At 39.0% G+C, this 26,426-nt stretch overlaps 1 pseudogene; it reads left to right on the top strand.

Annotated features, from left to right (window-relative positions):
• Positions 1-3,652: 3,652 nt before the first annotated feature.
• On the top strand, positions 3,653-3,931 carry LOC112840057 (small ribosomal subunit protein eS26 pseudogene; annotated as a pseudogene).
• The last annotated feature ends 22,495 nt before the right edge of the window (positions 3,932-26,426 follow it).

The following is a 26,426-nucleotide window of genomic DNA, read 5'->3' as shown; positions in this document are numbered from 1 at the left end:
AAGGATTGTCTCTTTTTCACAATGTACTTAAAGAATCTTGTCATTCCAGGATAATGGAAGCACTGAGGACTACTTGGACAAAGAACATATTTGCAAATCAAAGCACATACCCCATCTTCCTTTTAGCATTAAAATGCAAGGTGCCACAGGGGCACCTGGCTAGCTGACTCAGTAGACCATATGACTCTTGATCTCTGGGTTGTAAACTCAAGCCCATGCTGGGTGTAGACATCACTTAAAAAAATGAAATCTTAGGGGTGTCTGGGTGGCTAAGCTGGTTAAACATCCTCCCTCTCAGGTCATGATCCCAGAGTCCTGGGAGCGAGTCCCACATTGGGGTCCCTGCTCAGCAGAGAACCTGCTTCTCCCTCGCCCTCTGCTGCTTCCCCAGCTTGTGTGTGCTCTCTTTCTCTGTCAAATAAATAAAAATAAATAAATAAAATCTTAAATAAAAGGCATATGCCACAATCTATTATTTATTTTAAATTATTTTAAAATGATCTCTCATTCAGTCAGTGCTTTAGAGTTTTAAACTGTATAGACAAGAATGCAAGTAAAAATATTCTACGCTTGGGGCGCCTGGGTGTCTCAGTCCTTAAGCGCCTGCCTTCGGCTCAGGTCCTGATCCCGGGGTCCTAGGATTGAGCCCCTCCTGGGGGCCTAGGATCGAGCCCCGCATCGGGCTCCCTGCTCAGCGGGAAGCCTGCTTCTCCCTCTCCCACTCCCTCTGCTTATGTTCCCTCTCTGTGTCACTCTGTCAAATAAATAAATAAAATCTTTAAAAAAATATTCTAGCCTTAATCATTATAAAATACTTAATATACTTCATGCAATATTCTTTGGAAAATTATTATTTATGATGTTGCTAATGTAATATTTTCCATTTAAATTTCAGCAGGTTTTAATGCATTTAAGTTCCATTTATGGCTCAACTCTTTTATATTTAGGAATTATAATACTACATATATTTGTATATACGTACATATATATTTATCTCCAACAGATCAAAAGATGCTCAACATTACTCATCATGAGGAAAAAGCACATGAAAACTACAAAGAGCTATCACCTCATACCTGTCGGAATGGCTAAAATAAAAAACAAGAAACAACAGGTGTTGGCGAGGATTCAGAGAGAGGGGAACTGTCTTGTACTATTTGTTCCTGGGAATGCAAACTGATTATAGCCACTCAGGAAAACAGTACAGAGATTTCTCAAAAAGCTAAAAATAGAGCTACCCTATAATCCAGCAATTGCACTACTAGGTATTTATCCAAAGGATACAAACATACTAATTCAAAGGGATACATGTACCCCCTGTTGTAATGAGCACCAGGTGTTGTATGGAAGCATTGAATCACTATATTGTACACCTAAAACTAATATTACACTGTGTTAACTGGAATTTAAATAGAAACTTTAAGAAAAAAATTCATTTCTGGAGCACCTGGGTAGCACAGTCCGTTGGTTTCAGCTCAGGTCCTGATCTCAAGATCATGAGATCAAGCCCTGTGTCAGGCTCCACACTCAGAGCAGAGTCCGCTTAGGATTCTCTCTCCTTCTCCTTCTGCCCCTCTGCTTGTGATCTCTCTCTCTCAAAATAAATAAATCTTTAAAAAAATTTTCATTTCTGGGACACCTGGGTGGCTTAGTCAGTTAAGTGGCTGCCTCAGGCTCAGGTCATGATCTTGGGGTCCTGGGATCAAGCTCCAAGTCCTTCCAGCTCCTTGCTCAGCAGGGAGTCGGCTTCTCCCTCTCCCTCTACCCCTCCCCCACACTGTGCTTGTGCTAATAAATAAAATCTTAAAAAAATAAAAAATTAAAAGAAACCTTCATTTCTGATAATGTATAGATGGAACAGGACAACTCAGAAATTTCTGGAGATGGTGATCTATCTTCTGAGAATTTAAACTAAGGACATAGGGCACCTGGGTGGCTCAGCTGGGAGAGCCTGCTTCTCCTTCTGCCTGCCACTCTCCCTGCTTGTATTCTGTCAAATAAATAAATAAATAAAATCTTTTTTTTTTGAGACTTTATTTATTTGACAGAGAGACACAGCGAGAGGGAACACAAGCAGGGGGAATGGGAGAGGGAAAAGCAGGCTTTCCGCTGAACAGGGAGCCCGATGCAGGGCTCGATCCCAGGACCACAAGATCATGACCTGAGCCAAAGGCAGACGCTTAAGGACTGAGCCACCCAGGCACCCCAATAAATAAAATCTTAAAAAGAAAAATAATCTATTTAAAAACAAAGGACATAGGCAGAATGAAAGAAAAATATTTATAAAATATCCTTTGCCCTCTTAAATAAAACAATATAACATTGTTATTACCTCCATGTTACCTCCTTTATTCATTTAACTTGAAAAACATGTATTTTGGGGCGCCTGGGTGACTCAGTCGTTAAGTGTCTGCCTTCGGCTCAGGTCATAGTCCCAGGGTCCTGGGATTGAGCCCTGCATCGGGCTCCCGGCTCGGCGGGAAGCCTGCTTCTCCCTCCTTCATTCCCCCTGCTTGTGTTCCTGCTCTTGCTATCTCTCTGTCAAATAAATAAAATCTTAAATAAAAAGAAAAGAAAAGAAAAACATGTATTTTTTCTCCTGTTGCAGAGACTGGTTGTTGACAGAAAAAGTATCGCATGGACTCTGACCTCATGTTCACTATTCCACAGGAAAAGAAATGTTGGATCCAGCTTGGAAAAAAATGCACATAGGCCTTTTATGGGAAACTGTGTGGCAGCCCCATGGAACGTTGTCGGGGCCTTGGTACGGGGCTCTGGGCTTCTTCTGTCACCCAAGGCTCAGGCAGACAAGCTACCACCCTCATGAAGGGACTCTCACCTGACAGGGTTCCTGCAGCTTCCCTGAGCCAAGGTCACTTCAGACCCTGGGTGCTTGCAAGTGTTCTTCATACCCCTAAACCAAACCCCTTTCACTTTCCAGAAAACTGCATTTTCTGTGACATTTTTTAAAGTTTGATATTAAAACTATGATGCCTGCATTATGCACCTCTGGTCTTTCAACCAATGGGAAGGAAGAGCAACAGGAGATGAAAAGGGAGGGGAAAAAAGAGGAGAGAAGCCAAAACAGGGAAGAGGATTCTGGGAAAGAGGGCTCTCCGTGTGGAAAAAGGCAATGTAAATAGGGAATGGAGGAAGGCAAACCAAACCTGTGTGACTAGACTGGGATTGAAAGTATCATTATAAATACATGGAAAAATACATGCACACACGCATGTTTATATATCTATATATCTATACACAGATCTTCCTCAACTTATATTGGGGTTATGTCCTGATAAAGCTGACCTGAAAATATTGTAATGTTTAAGACACCTAACCTAACAAACATCATAGCTTAACCTAGCTTACCTTAAACATGTCCAGAACACTTACATTAGCCAACAGTTGGGAAAAATCACCTAATGCAAAGCCTGTTTTACAACAAAGTGTTGAATATCCCATGTAATATTGAGTCCTGTACAGAAAGTGAAAAACAGAATGGTTGCATGGGTCCAGACTGCATGGCTGACTGGTAGCTATGGCTCCCAGCCACTGTCCTGAATCATGAGAGAATATCATGCCTTGTATCACTAGACTGGGAAAAGATCAAAAATAAAATTTGAAGTTCTGCTTTCTGGTTCTTGCTTCCAGGATGCCCACGGAAAGAAGAAACCATGATCGTGCCAAAAAGGGCCACTTGCAGCCCACTCTCTGCACCATCTGCAACCATTGTACGCCCAAGGATAAGGCCATTGAGAAGTTCGTTATTGGGAACAGAGTAGAGGCCACCGCCATCAGGAACATTTCCAAAGCGAGGGTCTTTGATGCCTATGTGTTTCCCAAGCTGTGTGTGAAAGTCCATTACTGTGTGAGCTGTGCCATTCATAGCAAGGTGGTTAGGAGTTGCTCTGGTGAAACATGGAAGGACTGAACACCACCACCCCAATTTAGATCCATGGGTGCTGCCCCACCACCTCCACCAAAACCCATTTAAGGAGCTAAGTTCTTAAAGACTGAAGGAAAACTGTTCCAGGAAAAAAAATAAAATGGAAATTGTACTATAAAAAATTTTGAAGTATGATTTCTACTAAATGAGTATTGCATTCACAGCATTGTAAAGCTGAAAAATAATGTCAAACCATTGTAAATTGGGGACTATCATATTTATATACAACTACATATAATTATATATATAGTTATATACATAGCTATATCTATATATCTTTTTAAAAATATTTTATTTATTTGACAGAGAGAGACACAGTGAGAGAGGGAATACAAGCAGGGGGAGTGGGAGAGGGAGAAGCAGGCTTCCCACAGAGCAGGGAGCCCAATGCGGGACTCGATCCCAGGATCCTGGGATCATGACCTGAGCCAAAGGCAGACGCTTAACGACTGATCCACCCAGGTGCCCCTATATCTATGTATTTTTATTTGAAAGGACATAAAAGCAATATTAGTAGCACTGAGACCTTATTTTCTAAACACCTTTCCCCTATGCCTACTTTTTTATTTATGAATTTGAATGGCTAATATAGTCACATGTTGAAAGATCAAAATGTACAAAATGACATACCATGTAAAGTCTGCCTTCCATGCCCGATGACCATATATCCCCATTTTCCTGCTGAGGCTCATTTTACAGCTGCTGTCCTGGCATAATAATGAATAGTTCCTTCTTTCTCTCAGGAGTGTGCTATTTTGGATGATAATTATACAGACACTCTACTTGGAGCCCTCTTCCTTCACCATGCTGTTACCTCAAGACATAAGAGTCACTTGTGTTATCAGTGTCTGTGTATACTTCTGGAGGAATTCTATGCATATATAAGTAAATACATAGTTTTTTTGTTTTGTTTTAACCGATTGAGCCACACAGGTATCCCCCCACTTTTTTTCAAGATTTTATTTGTGAGAGAGAGAACAAGAGCACAAGCAGGGGGAGCGGCAGGCAGAGAGAGAGGGAGAAGCAGGCTCCCTGCTGAGCTGGGAGCCCGATCCTGGACTCGATCCCAGGACCCTGCGATTATGACCTGAGCTGAAGGCAGACGCTTAACCGACTGAGCCACCCAGGTGTCCCATTTTTTTTTTAATTTTAAAGAAATGGGTATATTCATGCTATTTTTAAGTTTATTTTGAAGCAAACTTACCTATATAGAAATTGCAAGAATATTAAAAAGAATTCACATTAACCCTTTACCTAGACTTACTAATTCTAAATATTTTGCCACATTTGGTTTGTCATGTTTTGAGCCACCATCACTTTCACCTGGATTGCAATTTCCAGCCCCCTCCCTCTCTCAGCCCTCCTTCTAAATAATTTGGGAAAATTAATACACAAAGGAAGACTCCAAGAGGACAATATTGAAAACTTCATGGAATAGAACACTGGCAGAAAATGATAGCAGAGAAAGGGGAGTGTTGAGGCGGTAGAGAGTGAGGGGTACATAAGGAAGCTTTATAATCCTAATTTTGAGAATCAAAGAATTACACAATCAGTAGGTATATAGATGCTTTACCTGTGATTGATATCAAGCACTGAAAATGTCCTTTCTCCCAGGAGCCCTTATAAACTTAATAACACATGTACGATGCACTACGTGGCACAGGCAAAAAAAAAAAAAAAAGCTGAAATTTTAGCTTTTCCTGCCTCAGCTCTGAATAACTTCAGTACAAGCCTTCATATGCAATTCTATTTAAGTCAACAAAGAAAATAATCATGTGGGATTTTGCCTTATTGTGTTCACAGTCCAATAAAGAATTAGAATTAGTTAATGAAATTTGAATTTAAATAGTAAGAAAATACAGCTAAACCGCAGGTATCTGTCCCTCAGTCTGCACCCAAACCTCCTGCTAGATATGCACAAATCTATTGACAATAGTCATTTATCAGTTTTCACATTGCTGAGTGTAAAGGTCTTGTCTAGTCTTACTTTTAAGTGTAAGGGTCTGAGGATACACACATTTAGAAGTTCATGGCAGCAATGTTGGTGATAACTGTACACTACACAAGACCCAAAAAATCATCAGGTACAGAAGGGTCCCATGTACTTTGGGATTTATTTATATATCATATAAAATGGCACCATTCATACATATATAGATATATTTAATATCAGTATGTACACAGATATACATAATTCTTGGTATTAGATATATAGTGGTGATAGATACTGATAATGATAGAATACGGTCTAGAGATGAAAATGAAAAATTGGAGCTACATACAACATAGATAAATACTGAAAACTTAACAGCCTTACTTTGGAGATATTGTGGGTTTAGTTCCAGACTACTGCAACAAAGTAACTACCACAATAAAGTGAGTCAAATGAATTTTTTGGTTTTCCAGTACATATAAAAGTTATGTTTACACTATACTGTAGTTTAAGCGTGCAATAGCATTATGTCTATAAAAAGGTATATACCTTAATTTAAAAATATTGCTAAAAAATGCTAACCATCATCTTAGCTTTTGGTGAGTCATAATCACTGTCATAGATCATCGTAACAAAAAATTTAAAGTTTTTAAATTTTATGGATGTGACACAGAGACATGGAGTAAGCAAGTGCTGTTGGAAAAATGGCACGGGTACAGTTGCTTGATGCAAGGTTGTCACAAATCTTTGTATTGTAAAAAATGCAATGTTTGGGGCTCCTGGCTGGCTCAGTGGGAAGAGCATGAAACTCTTGAGCTTGGGGTTGTGAGTTCGAGCCCCATGTTGGATGTAGAGATTACTAAAAATAAAATAAACTTAAAAAATGCAATGTCTGTGAAGCACAATAAAATGAGGTATGCCTATAAGTAAGTGGGAAAAAAACAAAAATATGCATTTAAGAGTGAGTAAACTATAAACTCTATAACTTAAATATGTAATCTCAAGGGATAAAACTGTAAAGACCACATGGGCAAATTCATCTCCATTGGAAGAAGATATCAAGATTGGGAAGGGATGGAAAAAGAAGGTGATAAATCTTTTTACGGGGGAAAAATTTACCCTCCCTGGATCACAGTTGTTAATCCTTTAACAAATGTGTCCTAAGTAGGCTTGAAAATTTTTCAGTCCTCAAAATAAGAAATATCAGAGAAGTTTTGCTGAAAAGTCTTCCTTCGCATTTATTTCACTTTTTTTCTGTTTAATAGTATATGAAGATCTTCAATAAATGCTGTAATTTCTCTTCCCCACCCTGCAAAAAACCAAAAGATTGAGAAGGGATACCCAGTGGTTATGAGAAACCCAGGGATCTTCCTAAGATTCTACATTACTGTTATTTCCATTCTCTTACCTGGAAAATTAGTTGGGATCTCCTTAGACTCACAGAAGACTCATTCTTGAGTGCAAATAGACATGATTCCCAGCTTACTCTGCAGCAATACAGTCTGGAAGTGGCTACAACTACCCTAGGATCCCTGTTTTTCAAGCCTATAAAAGCATGCACCTGCTTCCCTATTAATTCCCTCAAATAAGCCTCAGGGCAAGTCTGTTCACCTGCTAGTGTCAATCTTCTTAAACATGGCGGCGTCAGAAACCTTCACAAAGCTGAACTTGGATTTCCAGTTCCATTGACTTTGGATCCCATCCAGTCTTGCACTAAGGCAATCCTGTCAGAAGAGCATTACAGTTGGAATATTTTAACTGTCTTTGGATCTATGCTAATCCCAGAATTTGTGAGTGTCCACACTAGGCAACTTGTGGATATCTCTGCGCCGTCACTTAGAAGCTCTTCTGAGATGGAAAGGTTTATAATGTACTTCTAGGGCATGCTCATTAAATCCCTAGTTGGAAGGGTGCCACATCTGGGTAACTCTCCCAAACAAATCTTAAAACAGCAACTGACTTACAACATAACCACAAAGCATTAGCTATCTAAATGCTCTCTGAGCTGAGCTCAGCTTCAGGGATTTGAGACTTGGAGGAGAGCCTAGTCCAGTGCTTTTCAAAGTATAAGGAGCTTTGGAATCACTGGAGACGATATGGATTCTGATTCAGTAGATCCGGGGTGAGAGCTGAGATTTGCGATTTGCATTTCTAACAAGACTCCAGGTGATGCCAATGATGCTTGTTCGCAAACAGAGTAACAAGGATTTAGCATGCTACTTAAGGTTGTACTTGTCAGGGAGACATATCTAGATAGAATCCGAATTTTAACTAGACTGCTGTGGGATCTTGAACAAGTCCTTTCCCTCCAGAGTTGAGTTTATGATTAACGCCCCTCCCCCATCTGCCTTAATGGAGTTTGAGTATGTAAAGCACTCATTTCAATATTAAACTAAGCTTCAGTTCTGTACTCTCAGACTTGGTACATTTCAGTGATTTTCTCTATCCCTGTCAGTGAACCCCAGTCTCACTTACTGGTTGCACTATTACTTCTCTCAGAGTGTGGTCCTCAGATCAACCCTGGCACTTGTTAAAAACAAATTCTCAGGCCCCAAACCAGACCTAGTGAATTAGAAATCTGGGTGGGGGGGTTTCACTCTATGTCTTAATAAGCCTTCAGATTATGCTGATACACACTTAAGTGGGAGGACAATTGCCTTTGCCAGAGGGATATAGCAGAGTCAAGCAGAACCACTGGAAAAAATAAAATATCCAAATGTTATATTTATAATTGCACAATATTATAATTGAAATGATAATTACTTTGATATTAAAAACGTTTCTTTTTTTTAAAGATCCATTTATTTACTTGAGAGAGAGAGAGAGAGAGAGAGCATGAGTGGGAGGAGCAGAGGGAGAAGGAGAGAGAAACTCAAACACACTTCATACTGAGTACAGAGCCCCACATGGGGCTTGGACTTATGACCCTGAGATCACAACATGAGCAGAAATCAAGAGTTGGCCGCTTAACCGACTGTGTCACCCAGGCGCCCCAAAAATGTTTCTGAAATTAAGTTAAGAAAATTTTTCTAAGCATCTCTAACAGAGGAGATGGTGAACTTGACAGGGCATATATGTAAGTAGAGGGTAAGTTTATAAAAAACTTGATTTCCATGGTGCCTGGCTGGCTCAGACTAGACTGTGCAACTCTTGATCTCTGGGCTGTGAAATTAAGCCTCATGTTGAGCATAGAGATTATTAAACAACAACAACATACTTGATTTCCTGCGTGCACACACACACACAAAACTGAAATAAACAACAGTATACTGATACATTGTACAAAACCCACATAATCTTTTAAGATAAAGTAAGTGGCACTGTGGCAAATTTGCTCTAAGAAGCCCTTGACTCTGCCCTATGTGAGCAGACAGACTTCAGAGAAAAGTGATAGAGTGATGGAATTAAAAAAAAAACGGAATTTTTTTAATAATAGGAGTCTCATTAAAATAAAAACAAAATTAACTCTACCATCACTTACTGAAAAATATCTCAAACGTTTTGACAAATATATTAGAAACAACACAAAATAATTGTTTTGAAAGGAAGGGACACAAGTAAATTTGCTCACAGATGATTTCTGTAGCCACAGAATTAATGCAAAAATATTTTCATATTGTTCTGTATAAAATCCAAATCTCTCTTCGGGACACATTTGTAAAGCCAGAACTAAAGGAAGAAGGTAAAAGATAAATGGGGAAAATTAGATCATTTAAAGTGTGTATTATATAGGGTACATTTCTAAGACTGTAGCTGCAAATTCATGTTTTAAAAACCTAAATCCTAAACATGATAACGAAAGCACCGAAAAACTCAAATATGAAACTGATAGGTTTCCCGGAACCGCAGAAACGAAAACAGGCAGGGGAAGAACACAGAAGCAGGCGGGATTGACCCCTGCGGGCCTCCGTCAGCTAAGTCACCTTCCACAGTGCTGCAGGATGGGGGCGGAGCCATGCCGAAGGACCAGGCTCACTTCCTCCCGGATATGGTCCTGCGATGGTTTGCAGAAAACAGGGTGCGCGCAGGGCAAGGGCTTAGTAGGCGAGGAACCTCTAGAGAAACTTTATCTTATAATATAATAATTTTAAATAATAATTATAGCTTTTTAATGATTTTAGTTTTCAAGATAGGCAACATTGGTCTGAAAAAAATACTTCGAAATTACTTAAGTTCATGCCTTCAGGATGCTCCAAAATTACGAGTTTTAAATAATTAGGACAGTGTAATCTCACGATAAAACACATGTCCGTTTAAAAAGTGATTCAAAGGAATTGAATCAGTGGAAAAAAAATAGAACACCATATTATTTCAAAGGAAGTTTTCCTTTATTTCATTATTTCCCATTTTTCAGAAATTTGGGACCTTCAAAAATTCGTTCTTAATTAAAATTTCAATCTTGGTGTATATTACATACTGAACAAATAAATGCTGCTCCTGGCTAAACTTAGTATTAACATGATCTATATAATACATATACATGTATACAATGAAACACATATAGAAGCATACAATGGTGGTATTTCTTAAGTGGATATCTGAATAGAAAGAAACCAAAACGCGACTCAGAAGGATGTCGCGTTTAACCGCACAACTCAGAAGGATGAGGTGGATTTTATTCCCTAATTTTTTATTATTCTTTCAACTACGTTAGCACACATTCCTCCTTAAGAAAAAAAGTCAAAATGGTGAAATTTTGACTTTATTTTTTCAATTTTTTAAATAATAAAAATTTGATTAAATTAATTAATAAAAATCAATAATCAAAAATTGATTATTAAAAAAGACTGGACATAGTTGAGGAGTTATGTTGGAATTATTCTCTGCCCCCTTTAGCTTTTCTTTTTTTTTTTTTAGATTTTATTTATTTGACAGAGACAGAGAGACAGTGAGAGAGGGAACATAAGCAGGGGAAGTGGGAGAGGGAGAAGCAGGCTTCCCGCGGAGCAGGGAGCCCAATGCAGGGCTGGATCCCAGGACCCCGGGATCATGACCTGAGCCTAAGGCAGACGCTTAACGACTGAGCCACCCAGGTGCCCCTCCCCTTAGCTTTTCTATAGCCCTAATATTTTCTACCATTACATTAAAAAGTACATAATAAAAAATTAATAGAATTATAAAATATAAGTCAACTTCCAAATAAGAATAAAGGAAGTAAAGAATCCAATTTTTTGGAGTAGTTTGGATTATTGACTTGTTAAATTGTGGAATGCAACAGACAAACGTTTATGCTACATTTTTGTAATATACATTGAAATCTGAAAGTGGAGACCAGCGGGAAATGGGTCCATTGGACAATAAAGTTGAGGCAGAAAAGTGAGCCCCAGTGCAAGCTGGTGAGAGGAAAGAAAGGGAGCAACGATGGATTCAGTAGGGGTGAAAATAATAAAGTTCACTAGCTACTTTGAAAATAATTTTGAGTTACTTATTTCAAAACTTTGCAGAACACGCAAAAAACTGTCAACATACGAACAGTTTTAAAAGTCAAAATTTCGTTATTTTTAACATAAATCTTGAAACTCGGCTGAAATTTTGTCCCAATCAAGCAAATGTTCCTCAGGTAATTTGATTTTTTTAAAAGGAAGCTGCCAAAGAATGCAAGACAAAACCTAAAATTTCACTTTATTAAAATGGCATTCCCATTTACATAAACGAATGAAGCATAATAGCTTGCATAGAATTTTAAAAGTATTTGAAAATTCAGACCAATGAAATTAAAGAGAAATAAAAACATTATAAATGCTTATGCGACATTTTACAAACAATTATAAAACAAAAAGTCTATGGACATAAAAACACCACATTATTTTTCTGAGTAAATGCTAATTACTCTATATGCATAAATTCTAAAATCAAAGCACAGGAATATCTCCCTACTTTCCCCCACCTCCCTAGGTGGTCTTTTTCTCCGTGGAGCAAACTACTGATGGAAATTCCCCTAACGGAAGAATCCTACAGAAGCCAGGAAGACAGAGGCCAGGAGCCGGAAGGAAATCACATGGGGCCCCACAGCCCCATGCAGTGCAGAAGCTCACCGGATCATCCCATGTGGGCCACTGTCCTTTCTGCCATTCACTTGACCTTCCCTGGTGCACCAGGGAGACACAACAGGGTGGAACAGCTGTGTGTTTTCTGCTGGACATAGTGCCAGGCCTGGCATGATGATGGAACCTGGAGTGACAAACTCCCAGCCTCTAGGCTTCAGGACAACAGCTGCATTGTTTCCGGTTTCCTGCTACCCTGCAGATGATCCAGAAGTAAGATTTTCAGATTAATGCAGAAAATTAAAAATTGATTTAACATAAAATTCAATCTTCCATAAGAGCATTATAAACCAAAACTCAATATGTACCAACATGTTATCAGGAAACCACAGATTTCAAGACCATTTTATCCTGTTTTAAAATGTGAAATGCTCTGGAAGTTAACAATTATATTGTTATATAATTTTGATTATATGACAATGATTTCAAAGAACTATAGAAAACAAATGGATGAAGTAAAGATATCAGGTACCTGAGGGGGAAAAATGCTAACAAAACTTAAGTTGTTAGAAGAATAGGAAAATTCAAAATTAGTAATTGGACTCCTTCAAATGAAAAATTAGCAAATCAAGGAAAGTGAGACTATGATTCCCTTAGAGAAACTCCAACAAGGTGGATATAAAGTGATAATTTTTTCTCAATCACATTGGAATACTTTTTTTTAAAAAAACCTACCAAGGATTTAGGCTGTGAGATTACATTTATCTTATGAACCACCTTGCAATTGAGGAAAAGGACACACACACACACGTTTAGGGAAGGATGAGTTTCACACAGGACAAACACAACTGTGAACAGGTTTTACAATAAAATACGAACTATATATGTGTCCATGGAAACAAACTCCTGAAGTCCATGTTTGTAAATGAAATCCATCAACCTAATAGGGCTTCACGCCAGCCTGAACAATAGTCAACTAGAGAAAGTGGTGTTAAAAAGTAGATATGGAGCCAGGCTTCCCTGTGTTTTTACTGCAAATAATTCTGAGTTGTGTTGTTTCCCTAGAGGCGAAACATACCATTATGTTTCAGTTTTGAAATAAGGATTTAAAAAACAGATTCCTACTCAAATGAATGCAGTTATCTTTGGTGTTTGGGCTCATCTTTTCCTTGTTCGGACTTTTTCTCCTTTTAGCCTTTTGAGACTTGATCCCTCCCATCACAGCTCTGCATCATCCCCAGCAGCTGCTGATAACAACATACTGTGAGCTTTTCAATGAGAGGGACTTTGTTCTCTCATTGTCTTGATGCCAGATGGCGCTGCAATCCTGCATCCTATATATGAAACAAAGTTTCTATTCCTGAAACATGAGCAATAAAGACATGCAAATTACTTGTACATGGAATACTCACGGACTGATTTGGGATCTCACACAGGAAAGTCTAAGTGGATGAAGAGAATGGTGCGAGTCATAAACCATAATTCCTCATGAGCTTCTCCTTGGACTTCAGGATTTTTCTCTCTCTGCCAAACCCTTTATCCTTTTCCCTGCACAGACTCTCTTTCTGAAACCAAGGATGTGAATTAGTAAATTTTCAGATAATAAGTAACCAAAATTTTCAATTTATAGGCACACCAGCACCATTCCTATTGAGAATATGTCAAATGTAGCTAATGAATATAAGAACAGCATACAATGATGATAGAAGTGTCATTAAACATTTTCAAAACTTAGCCCCTGCATGTATGTTCCTCTTGATTCAGGTTAGATGAAATATTTTCTACTTGTGGTACCTCAAATATTTTGTCATCTGTTCATACCCTATTTCCTACCCAGAACGGAAATCCTATTTTTGACTTCCCTGTTCTATTTTCCTTGAGTTTCTACTACCTACATTTTATGTCTCTAGTCATCATTTGCTTCCTCTGGGGAGCCTTCCCTGACCACTTAAATCTAAACTACAGGCTCATATATCCTCTGAAGTCCTCCAGTACTGGGCACAACCCAAATCAGCTTTTCTACTATAGGAGAGGGAAAAAAAAGTTTTTCTTTTTACCGTTCTAGATTCCTCACTGGGACTGTAACAAAAGCCAGATTAACAAGAGAAAAGTGTACACATTAATTTAAGTTTTACATGATATGGGAGCCTTCATAATGAAATGAGAGGACCCACAGGAACATTAAACATGAATGTTTTTACGCAAGGTTTGGTAAGAGCAGAAAGTCATAGGAAAATGTGATAGGCCAAAAGGGTAAGGGTTAAGTATAGTAAACTGGAGGAAATTTAACAAGACCTATTCATTCAGATTCCTCATGGTGTCTCTCTGTCTTAGGAGTTAAGGATGCTCCTTTCCTCCTTTCCTCCAAGTATGGATGGGGAGGGCACCTCACACTGAAGTGTCTTAGCACTTGCTTCAGGGAAGAAGGTTAGCAAACCCTTTCAGTAACTGCTTCTCAAATTCCTTCAGCTTAAAATAATATTCCAAGGTGCCATATTTTGGGGTAGTATCCCCAGCCCTGTCACTATTCACAACTTAATTGCCTATTAATTTATCTGAATTCCCATTCCACTGATGTTAAATACCCAAGGAAATCTATGTTTTTCATTCAGCTGTTCATCCACTACAGATAACAAAGTGGATGCCATGTGGTTGCCACTCAAAATTTGTTTGCATACATGCAGCAGTTTCCTTATATCCATCTACCTTTCTACAAATTAAGCACAATTTAGCACTGAAATAGTACCACCCTAAAGCCCAAAGATATTATTAGAGCTTTTCCCACATGACAATTTCTCAGTTTCTTCTAAGTGCACAGAGGTAAAAATGACAGTCCTCCCTGCCTGTTCTGTCTCATATCTTTCTCCAAACCTTCATTTGTAACTCTCGGAACAGGTCATTCTGGTTTTTGTTTTGTGTTTTTTGTTTTGTTTTGTTTTGTTTTGTAATTTGTCAGTGTGCCACTCTTCTTCTTGCCTCCTTACACTTGCAAATTTTCTGTTCTGCTTATGTGTCCTTTTCTTTCTAAGTTCTGTGCACTTGAAATCTGTATTCACCCTCTAAGAATGAACTCACTCATTATTTTACTCCAGAAACCAATGTTCACATTTCATGTTATTTTAAGGTACAAGTTGATCCCCATTATTTGTGGATTCAGTATTTGCAAATCTACTTACTAAAATTTACTTACCAAAATCAATATTTGTGACACTTTCAAGGTCATTTGCAGACAAGGGAAGAGTGACAAAAAATTTGAGTCATTCTTTGAGAGCATGTCCCCAGCTAAGAACAAAGAAGGTGATATGACTTTTTATTTCTGCTTTGATACTGCTAAAAAAAAAAAGTGTTCCTTTTCATCGTGTATTTAATACCACTCTGAGTCTGTGATTGACTTAGGTTTGGAAGCTAGGTAGAAATCTGTTGTGGGGGTGCCTGGGTGGCTCCGTTGTTAAGCCTCTGCCTTCGGCTCAGGGCATGGTCCCAGGGTCCTGGGATCAAGTCCCACATCAGGCTCCCTGCTCAGCAGGAGGCCTGCTTCTCCCTCCCTGACTCCCCCTGCTTGTGTTCCCTCTCTCGCTGTGTCTCTGTCTGTCAAATAAATGAATAAAATCTTTAAAAAAATAAAATCTTAAAAAAAATAAATCTGTTGCATTTTTGGTTTTTCCTCTTATGTAGATCAAACAATACTCCAGTAGGTTTCCCATCTAATTCTAGAGACCCTCTGATCAGTTAGCTACTATCATAGATCCCCGTGTGCTAAAACATTCTGATTACTCGTATATCCCCACTTTATGGTAAATCATACACCAGGCCTCTGGGAGTTTCGCTCTCACAAGAGCAAACTTCAAGCCTTCACCAGCTGCATAAGACAACGTGATAAATCTTGAATCCTTGCACTGATATCATGAATTCAAACCAACCATGTGTTGTATTTTTCCCTCCTTGGTATGACAACCTTAGGCTCTACTTCCAAGCATGCAGTAGTTTCAGAGATGGCCTAGTATCCCTTTGAAAGGGTTCATCCGATCAGGTGATGTTCACAAAGGATAATCTCCATTTTAACTAATTAAAAGTCAATGATGAAGTATAGATTTGAAGACCTCTCAGGAGCTTTCCTGGTATAATCTGTACTCAGCATAGGTCAGGGAAAGACTGAAGAGGCAGGCCACTCTAGGTTGGTAGGTGGTAATTTTATTTTATTTTATTTTTTTGGTTGATGGGAATTTTAACAATAATAATAATGATAATAATATTATTATAATCACACCCACTCACCAAATCTTAAAAGTTTACAAAAAGGCCCTAACTGGACTCAGTCACCTTTTTTTTAAATTTAAATTTTAGTTAGTTAACATAGAGGGCAATATTGGTTTCTGGAGTAGAATTCAGTGATTTCTCACCTACATATAAAACCTAGTGCTCATCACAAGTGCCCTCTTTAATACTCACACCCCATTTAGCCCATTACCGACCTCCCTCCCTCCATCAACACTCAGTTTGTTCTCTCTCATTAAGATCTTTTATAGTTTGTTTCCCTCTCTCCTTTTTTTCTTTTCTCCCTTCCCATATGTTCATTTGTTTTCTTTCTTAAATTCCACATATGAAGGAGATGTAGTATTTGACTTTCTCTGACTGACTTATTTTACTTAGCATAATATACTCTAGCTCGATCTACCTTGTTGCAAATGGCAAGATATCACTTTTTTGATGCCTGAGTAATATTCCATTGTGTATATGTACTACATTTTATTTATTCACCAGTCAGTGGACATTTGGGCTCTCTCCATAGTTTGGCTATTGTTGACAATGGTGCTATAAACATCAGGGTGTATGTGCCCCTTTGAATCTGTATTTTTGTATTCTTTGGATAAATACCTAGTATTGTAATTGCTGAATCATAGGGTAGTTCTATTTTTAACTTTTTGAGGAACCTCCAAACTGTTCTCTAGAGTGACTACACGAGTTTGCTTTTCCACCAACACTGCAAGAGGGTTATCCTTTCTCTGCATGCTCACCAACACCTGTTGTTTCCTGTGTTGTTGATTTTAGCCATTCTGACAGGTGTGAGGTGGTATCTCATCATGGTTTTGATTTGTATTTCCCTGATGATGAGTGTTGTTGAGCATCTTTTTCATGTGTCAGTTTAGGCTCAGCCACTTTTAAGGTGAAGGTGTTTTCAACATTGTATCACTACCTTAAGGCTAATGTTCTTGGAGCAGCCCCTGGAGCAAAAAAGGCAAGTGGAACCCATATTCTGAGGATGGGGGAGAGAGGTGCGGGAGAGCCTCCAAGTTCCTGGGTCCAGCTCGTGGTTCAATCAGGAGTCATATCTTTTTGATCACATTCCCTAACATTCTACCCCTTGTGACTGGCTCTTACAATATCATGTGCCCCTCTTTTATTATTATTTTTTTAGATTTTATTTAATTATTTGACAGGAAGCACAAGCAGGGGGAGTGGCAGGCAGAGGGAGAAGCAGGCTCCTTGCTGAGCAGAGAGCCCGATGCAGGGCTTGATCCCAGGATCCTGGGACCATGACCTGAGTTGAAGGTAGATGCTTAATGATCTGAGCCATCCAGGCGCCCCTCATGTGCCTCTCATTTCTTCAGTGGGCCGGACTCATCAGCAAGGGGTTTCATTAGCATGGAGGTGGCTCTTCTGGTGGCTATCTGGCTGCGTTGGAAATAGATGTCACAACAACAAATAGGCATATGCAAGAGAAAATACAGATAAAGACAGTAATTTTTAAAATTAGTGAAAACTTTTTCTACCAAGAGCCCAAGATCCAAACCATTAATTTATTAAATCTCCTAGGCTGGGGGTTGGGTCACTCAGGACATTTACTTGTGTCCTCACATGATTTAATAAAAATGATATATTAGCAAGCTCATCAGGTACATCATTCTGTTTGGATAATGGTACAGGTGCCTTCTTGTGAGGCAGTAATAATGTCTAAGGTGATCCTATTTAGGAGGACAGTAGAATCAGTTCAGTGTTTAGTAGGATCTTGGCTTTGTTTGTTATCATACAGGGCTTGCTGAGTGAATTTAGTAAGGGCTTCTATGTGTGCTACGACATCTTCTAGGCCTATGGAGGAAACAAAGGCTGTGACCAAATGATCATACCAGTGAAAAACAATGTCTACATGGCCATGAGGAGAGGGAGTTTGGCAGCTTAAAAACTTGACTTGGTTGTAAATACCATACGTATTGGCTAGGGGAGGAAGCATTACCAGTCATGAGAAGATGAACTGGGGGTGGGCTGTGCCACAGCAGGACACCCAACTTCTCCACTCTCTCAAGGTGGATGTTCCATCTCAGGCATAGTGCATTTCTACAAATCCAGCTTTGCAGCAGGACAGTGGGATCCCAGTGGAGATTGAGTAGTACCCCCTTACACAGGAACTTGGTAAAGTAACTTCTCAACCTTGATGAGATGTCCCATTGCAAATTCCATTAAATAATGCCTTTATGAGATGTGATGGGGCTTGGAGTTCTCAGCAGCATAGCATGTTGATCCACAGTGACAGTGGGGCAATGCTGTTTCCTATGACTTCTTCACCTTTTCACTGTTGGGTGACATGGCAGTGGTCCCCAGACTGGGATATGGATCAACAGGCACTACTGGTTATTTGAATGTATGAAAGCCTGGGACAGTACTTTAATCTACCTGACCAAAGTGTGTTATTTTATTTTATTTACTTTAATTTTTATTTAAATTCAGTTTAGTTAACATATACTGTATTATTATTTTCAGGGATAGAATTTGGTGATTCATCAGTTGCATATAACACCCAGTGGTCACTACATCAAATACCCTCCTTAATGCCAATCACCCAATTACCTCATCCCTCCACTCAGCTCCCTGCCAGCAACCCTCATTTTGTTCCCTATAGTTAAGAGTCTCTTATGTTTGCCTACTTCTCTGTTTTCATCTTATTTTATTTTTCCTTCCTTTGCTCTGTGTTCATCTGTTTTGTTTCTTAAATTCCACCTATGAGTGAAATCACATGGTATTTCTCTTTCTCTGACTAATTTTGCTCAGCATAATACCCTCTAGTTCCATCCTCATCACTGAAAATGGCAAGATTTCATTCTTTTTGATGGCTGAGTAATATTCCATTGTGTATATACACCATGTCTTCTTTTTTTAATAATTTTTTATTGTTATGTTAACCACCATACATTACATCATTAGTTTTTGATGTAGTGTTCCATGATTCATTGTTTGTGCATAACACCCAGTACTCCATGCAGAATGTGCCCTCCTTAATACCCATCACCAGGCTAACCCATCCCCCCACCCCCCTCCCCTCTGGAACCCTCAGTTTGTTTTTTGAGAATCCATCGTCTCTCATGGTTTGTTTCCCCCTCCGACTTACTCCCCTTCATTCTTCCACTCCTGCTATCTTCTTCTTCTTCTATTTTTTTCTTAACATATATTGCATTATTTGTTTCAGAAGTACAGATCTTGTACAATTCACAGCGCTCACCATAACACATACCCTCCCCAATGTCTATCACCCAGCCACCCAATCCCTCCCAACCCCCGCTACTCCAGCAACCCTCAGTTTGATTCCTGAGATTAAGAATTCCTCAAAGCAGTGAGGTCACATGATACATGTCTTTCTCTGATTGACTTATTTCACTCAGCATAACACCCTCCAGTTCCATCCATGTGGTTGCAAATGGCAAGATCTCATTCCTTTTGATGGCTGCATAATATTCCATTGTGTATATATACCACTTCTTCTTTATCCATTCATCTGTCGATGGACATCTTGGCTCTTTCCACAGTTTGGCTATTGTGGACATCGCTGCTATAAATATTGGGGTGCATGTACCCCTTCGGATCCCTACATTTGTATCTTTGTGGTAAATACACAGTAGTGCAATTGCTGGATCGTATGGTAGCTCTATTTTCAACTGTTTGAGGAAAATTCATACTGTTTTCCAGAGTGGTTGCACCAGCTTGCATTCCCACCAACCGTTATACCATATCTTCTTTATCCATTCAACTGTTGATGGACATCTGGGCTTTTTCCATAGGTTGACTGTTGTGGACATTGCTGCTATAAACATTGGGGGTACATGTGTCCCTTTGAATCACTATGTTTGTATCCTTTGGATAAATACCTAGTAGAGCAATTGCTGGATTGTAGGGTAGCTCTATTTTTAACTTTTTGAGGAAAGTCCATACCATTCTCCAGAATGGTTGCACCAGTTTTCATTCCCACCAACAGTGTAAGAGGGTTCCCCTTTCACCACATCCTCACCAACAACTGTCATTTCCTAAGTTGTTAATTTTAGCCATTCTGACTGGTGTGAGGTGGTATTTCATTGTGGTTTTGAATTGAATTTCCCTGATGCCAAGTGATATTAAGCATTTTTTCATGTGTCTGTCAACCATTTATATGTCTTCTTTGGAGAAATGTCTGCTCATATCTTCTGCCCATTTCTTGACTAGATTTTGTGTTTCTTGGGTATTGAGTTTGATAAGTTGTTCATAGGTTTTGGATAATACCTCTTTTTTTATTTTATTATGTTATGTTAGTCACCATACAATACATCATTAGTTTTTCATTTGGTCATCCACGATCCATTGTTTTCGTATAACACCCAGTGCTCCATGCAGTACGTGCCCTCCTTAATACCCATCACCAGGCTAACCAATCCACCCCCACTCCTCCCCTCTAAAACCCTATTTGTTTCTCAGAGTCCATAGTCTCTCATGGTTCATCTCTCCCTCCAGTACCGCCCCTCATTTTTCCCTTTCTTCTCCAACGTCCTCCATGCTATTCCTTATGATCCACAAATAAGTGAAACCATATGATAATGGACTTTCTCTGCTTGACTTATTTCACTTAGCATAATCTCCTCCAGTCCCATCCATGTTGATGTAAAAGTTGGGTATTCATCCTTTCTGATGGCTGAGTAATATTCCATTGTATATATGGACCACATCTTCTTTATTCATTCATCTGTTGAAGGGCATCTCGGCTCTTTCAACAGTTTGGCTATTGCGGACATTGCTGCTATGAACATTGGGGTGCATATGGCCCTTATTTTCACTACATCTGTATCTTTGGGGTAAATACCCAGGAGTGCAATTGCTGGGTCATAGGGTAGCTCTATTTTTAACTTTTTGAGGAATCTCCACACTGTTTTCCAAAGTGGCTGTACCAACATGCATTCCCACCAACAGTGTAAGAGGGTTCCCCTTTCTCCACAACCTCTCCGACATTTGTTGTTACTTGCCTTGTCCATTTTTGCCATTCTAACTGGTATAAGGTGGTATCACAGTGTGATTTTGATTTCAATTTCCCTGATAGCTAATGATGATGAACATTTTTTCATGAGTCTGTTAGCCATTTGTATGTCTTCTTCAGAGAAGTATATTTTCATATCTTCTGCCCAGTTTTTGACTTGATTATTTGTTTTTTGGGTGTTGAGTTTAAGGAGTTCTTAATAGATCTTGGATACCAGCCCTTTAACTGTACTGTCATTTGCAAATATCTTCTCCCATTCTGTGGGTTGTCTTTTCTTTTGTGGACCATTTCCTTTGCTGTGCAGAAGCTTTTTATCTTGATGAAGTCCCAAAACTTCATTTTTACTTTTGTTTCGCTAGCTTTTGGAGATGTATCTTGAAAGAAGTTGCTGTGGGCGATGTCAAAGAGCTTACTGCCTATGGTCTCGCCTAGGATTGTGATGCATTCCTGTCTCACATTGAGGTCTTTCATCCATTTTGAGTTTATCTTTGTGAACAGTGTTAGAGAATGGTCGAGTTTCATTCTTCTGCATGTGTCTGTCCAATTTTACCAGCACCATTTATTGAAGAGACTGTCTTTTTTACATTGCATGTTTTTTCCTGCTTTGTCAAAGATTATTTGACTATAGAGCTGAGGGTCTATATCTGGGCTCTCCATTCTGGTCCATTGGTCTATATGTCTGTTTTTGTGCCAGTACCATTCTGTCTTGGTGATCACAGCTTTGTAATATAGCTCGAAATCGGGCAACATGATACATCCAGCTTTGTTTTTCTTTTTCAACATTTCCTTGGTGATTCGGGATCTTTTCTGATTCCATACAAATTTTAGGATTGTTTGTTCCAGCACTTTGAAAAATGTCATTGGAAGTTTGATTGGGATGGCATTGAGGGTATAGATTGCTGTGGGTAGCATAGGCATTTTAACAATGTTTGTTCTTCTGGTCCATAAGCATGGAATAGCTTTCCATCTTTTTGTGTCTTCTTCAATTTCTTTCATGAGTGTTCTGTAGTTCTTAGAGTATAGATCCTTTACCTCTTTGGTTAGGTTTATTCCGAGGTATCTTATGGTTTTTGGTGCTATTGTAAATGGAATCGTTTCTCTAATTTCTCTTTCTACACTTGCATTGTTAGTGTATAAGAAAGCAAGTGATTTCTGTGCATTGATTTTGTATCCTGCCACATTACTGAATTGCTGTATGAGTTCTAGTAATTTGGGGGTGGGTCTTTTGGGTTTTCCACATAAAATATCATGTCATCTGTGAAAAGAGAGAGTTTGACTTATTTGCCAATTTGAATACTTTTTATTTCTTTTTGTTGTCTTATTGCTGTTGCTAGGATTTCTACTACTATGTTGAACAATGGTGGCAAGAGTGGGCATCTTTTTTTAAATATTTTATTTATTTGACAGAGCGTACAAGCAAGGGAAGCTCACCTGATGTGGGGCTCGATCCCGGGACCCTAGGATCATGGCCTGAACTGAAGGCAGACGCTTACCCAAATGAGCCACCCAGGCGCCCCAAGAGTGGGCATCCTTGACGGGTTCCTGATCTTAAGGGAAAGGCTCTCAGCTTTTCTCCATTGAGGATGATATTCGCTGTGGGTTTTTCATAGATGGAATTTATGAACTTGAGGAATGTTCTCTCTATCCCTATACTCTGAAGAGTTTTAATCAGGAAAGGATGCTATATTTTGTCAAATGCTTTTTCTGCATCAATTGAGAGGACCATATGGTTCTTCTCTCTCCTCTTATTAATGTGTTCTATCACATTGATTGATTTGCAAATGTTGAACCACCCTTGCATCCTAGGGATAAATCCCACTTGGTCGCGGTGGATGATCCTTTTGATGTATTGTTGGATCCTATTAGCTAGGATTTTGTTGAGGATTTTGGAATCCATGTTCATCAGGGATATCGGTCTGAAATTCTCCTTTTTGATGGGGTCTTTGCCTGGGTTGGGGATTAAGGTAATGCTGGCCTCATAGAATGAGTTTGGAAGTTTTCCTTCTGTTTCAATTTTTTTGAAACAGCTTCAGGAGAATAGGTATTATTTCTTCTTTGAATGTTTGCTAGAATTCCCCAGGGAATCCATCAGGCCATGGACACTTGTTTTTTGTGAGCTTTTTGATCACTGATTCAATCTCATTACTGGTTATTTGCCTATTCAGGTTGTCAACTTCTTCCTGTTTCAGTCTTGGCAGCTTATAGGTTTCCAGGAAGGCATCCATTTCATCCAGATGGCTCAGTTTATTGACATATCGTTGTTGATAATAATTTCTAATAATTATTTCTATTTCCTTGGTGTTAGTTGTGATCTCTCCCCTTTCATTCATAATTTTATTAATTTGCATCCTTTCCTTTTCTTTTGGATAAGTCTCGCCAGTGGTTTATCGATCTTAGTAATTCTTTCAAGGAAACAACTTCTAGTTTCATTGATCTGATATATTGTGTTTCTGGTTTCTAATTCATTGTTCTCTCCTCTAACATTAATTATTTATCTTCTAATGCGTGTTTTAGGCATCATTTGTTGCTTTTTCTCCAGTTCTTTAAGGTATAGAGTTAGTTGGTGAGTTCGGGATTTTTTTACTTTTTTGAGTGAGGCTTGGATGGCTATGTATTTCCCCCTTATGACCACCTTAGCAGTATCCAATAAGTTTTGGGCCAATGTGTTTTCGTTCTCATTGATTTCCATGAGTTGTTTAAGTTCTTCTTTGATTTCCTGGTTGACCCAAACATTCTTGAGCAGAGTGGTCTTTAGGTTCCAAGTGTCTGAATTTCTGCCAATTTTTTTCTTGTGATTGAGATCCAGTTTTACTTTTTTATTTTTTTAATAATTTTTTATTCTTACGTTAATCACCATACATTGCATCATTAGTTCTTGATATAGTGTTCCATGATTCATTGTTTGTGCATAACACCCAGTGGTCCACGCAGAATGTGCCCTCTTTAATACCCATCACCAGGCTAACCCATCCCCCACCCCCCTCCCCTCTAGAACCCTCAGTTTGTTTTTCAGAGTCCATCGTCTCTAATGGTTCATCTCCCTCTCCGACTTACTCCCCTTCATTCTTCCCATATCTTCTTCTTTTTTTTTCTTAACATATATTGCATTATTTGTTTCAGAAGTACAGACGCGTGATTCATCAGTCTTGTACAATTCACAGTGCTCACCATAGCACATACCCTCCCCAATGTCTATCACCCAGCCACCCAATCCCTCCCACCCCCCACCACTCCAGCAACTCTCAGTTTGTTTCCTGAGATTAAGAATTCCTCAAATCAGTGAGGTCATATGATACATGTCTTTCTTTGATTGACTTATTTCAATCAGCATAACACCCTCCAGTTCCAACCACGTCACTGCAAATGGCAAGATCTCATTCCTTTTGATGGCTGCATAATACTCCATTGTGTATATATACCACTTCCGCTTTATCCATTCATCTGTCGATGGACATCTTGGCTCTTTCCACAGTTTGGCTATTGTGGACATTGCTGCTATAAACATGGGGGTGCACGTACCCGTTTGAATCCCTACATTTGTATCGGTGGGGTAAATACCCAGTAGTGAAATTACTGGATCGTATGGTAGCTCTATTATCAACTGCTTGAGGAACCTCCATACTGTTTTCCAGAGTGGTTGCACGAGCTTACATTCAAACCAACAGTGTAGGAGGGTTCCCCTTTCTCCACATCCCCACCAACATCTGTCGTTTCCCGACTTGTTAATTGTAGCCATTCTGACTGGTGTGTGGTGGTATCTCATTGAGGTTTTGATTTGGATTTCCCTGATGCCAAGCGATGTTGAGCACTTTTTCATGTCTGTTGGCCATTTGGATGTCTTCTTTGGAAAAATGTCTGTTCATGTCTTCTGCCCATTTCTTGATTGGAATATTTGTTCTTTGGGTGTTGAGTTTGATAAGTTCTTTAGAGATTTTGGATACTAGCCCTTTATCTGATATGTCATTTGCAAATATTTTCTCCCATTGTGTCGGTTGTCTTTTGGTTTTGTGGATTGTTGCTTTTGTTGTGCAAAAGCTTTTTATCTTGATGAAATCCCAATAGTTCATTTTTGCCCTGGTTTCCCTTGCTGTTGGCGATGTTTCTAAGAAGAAGTTGCTGCAGCTGAGATCGAAGAGGTTGCTGCCTGTGTTCTCCTTTAGGATTTTGATGGACTCATGTCTTACATTTAGGTCCTTCAACCATTTGGAGTCTATTTTTGTGTGTGGTGTAAGGAAAGGGTCCAGTTTCATTCTTCTGCATGTGGCTGTCCAATTTTCCAAACACCATTTGTTGAAGAGACTGTCTTTTTTCCATTGGACATTCTTTTCTGCTTTGTCAAAGATGAGTTGACCATAGAGTTGAGGGTCCATTTCTGGCTCTCAATTCTGTTCCATTGATCTATGTGTCTGTTTTTGTGCCAGTACCATACTGTCTTGATCATGACAGCTTTGTAATACAGCTGGAAGTCCGGAATTGTGATGCCGCCAGCTTTGCTTTTCTTTTTCAATATTCCTCTAGCTATTCAGGGTCTCTTCTGGTTCCATACAAATTTTAGGATTATTTATTCCATTACTTTGAAAAAGGTGCATGGTTTTTTGATGGGGATTGCAATGAATGTGTAGATTGCTCTAGGTAACACTGACATCTTCACAATGTTTTTTCTTCCAATCCATGAGCATGAAACGTTTTTCATTTCTTTGTGTCTTCAATTTCTTTCATGAGTATTTTATACTTTTCTGAGTACAGATCCTTTGCTTCTTTGGTTAAATTTATTCCTAAGTATCTTATGGTTTTGGGTGCAATTGTTAATGGGATTGACTCCTTGATTTGTCTCTCTTCTGTCTTGTTGTTGGTGTATAGGAATGCCACTGATTTCTGTGCATTGATTTTATATCCTGCTACTTTACTGGATTCCTGTATGAGTTCTAGCAGCTTTGGGGTGGAGTCTTTTGGGTTTTCCACATATAGCATCATATCATCTACAAAGAGTGAGAGTTTGACTTCCTCTTTGCGGATTCGGATGCCTTTGATTTCTTTTTGTTTTCTGATTGCTGTGGCTAGGACTTCTAATACTATGTTGAATAGCAGTGGTGAGAGTGGACATCCCTGCCGCGTTTCTGACCTTAGGGGAATATCATTGAGAATGATATTCGCTGTAGGTTCTTCATAGATGGCTTTTATGATATTGAGGTATGTACCGTCTATCCTTATACTCTGAAGAGTTTTGATCAAGAAAGGATGCTGTACTTTGTCCAATGCTTTTTCTGCATCTATTGAGAGGATCATATGATTCTT

This window comes from Callorhinus ursinus, unplaced genomic scaffold (genome assembly GCF_003265705.2).
Source record: "Callorhinus ursinus isolate GAN/ISIS: 27379988/994484 unplaced genomic scaffold, GSC_fseal_2.0 scaffold47, whole genome shotgun sequence".
Lineage (NCBI taxonomy): Eukaryota > Metazoa > Chordata > Mammalia > Carnivora > Otariidae > Callorhinus > Callorhinus ursinus.
The sequence above is the reverse complement of the archived record's forward strand: the minus strand, read 5'-3'. Positions and strand labels throughout refer to the sequence as shown.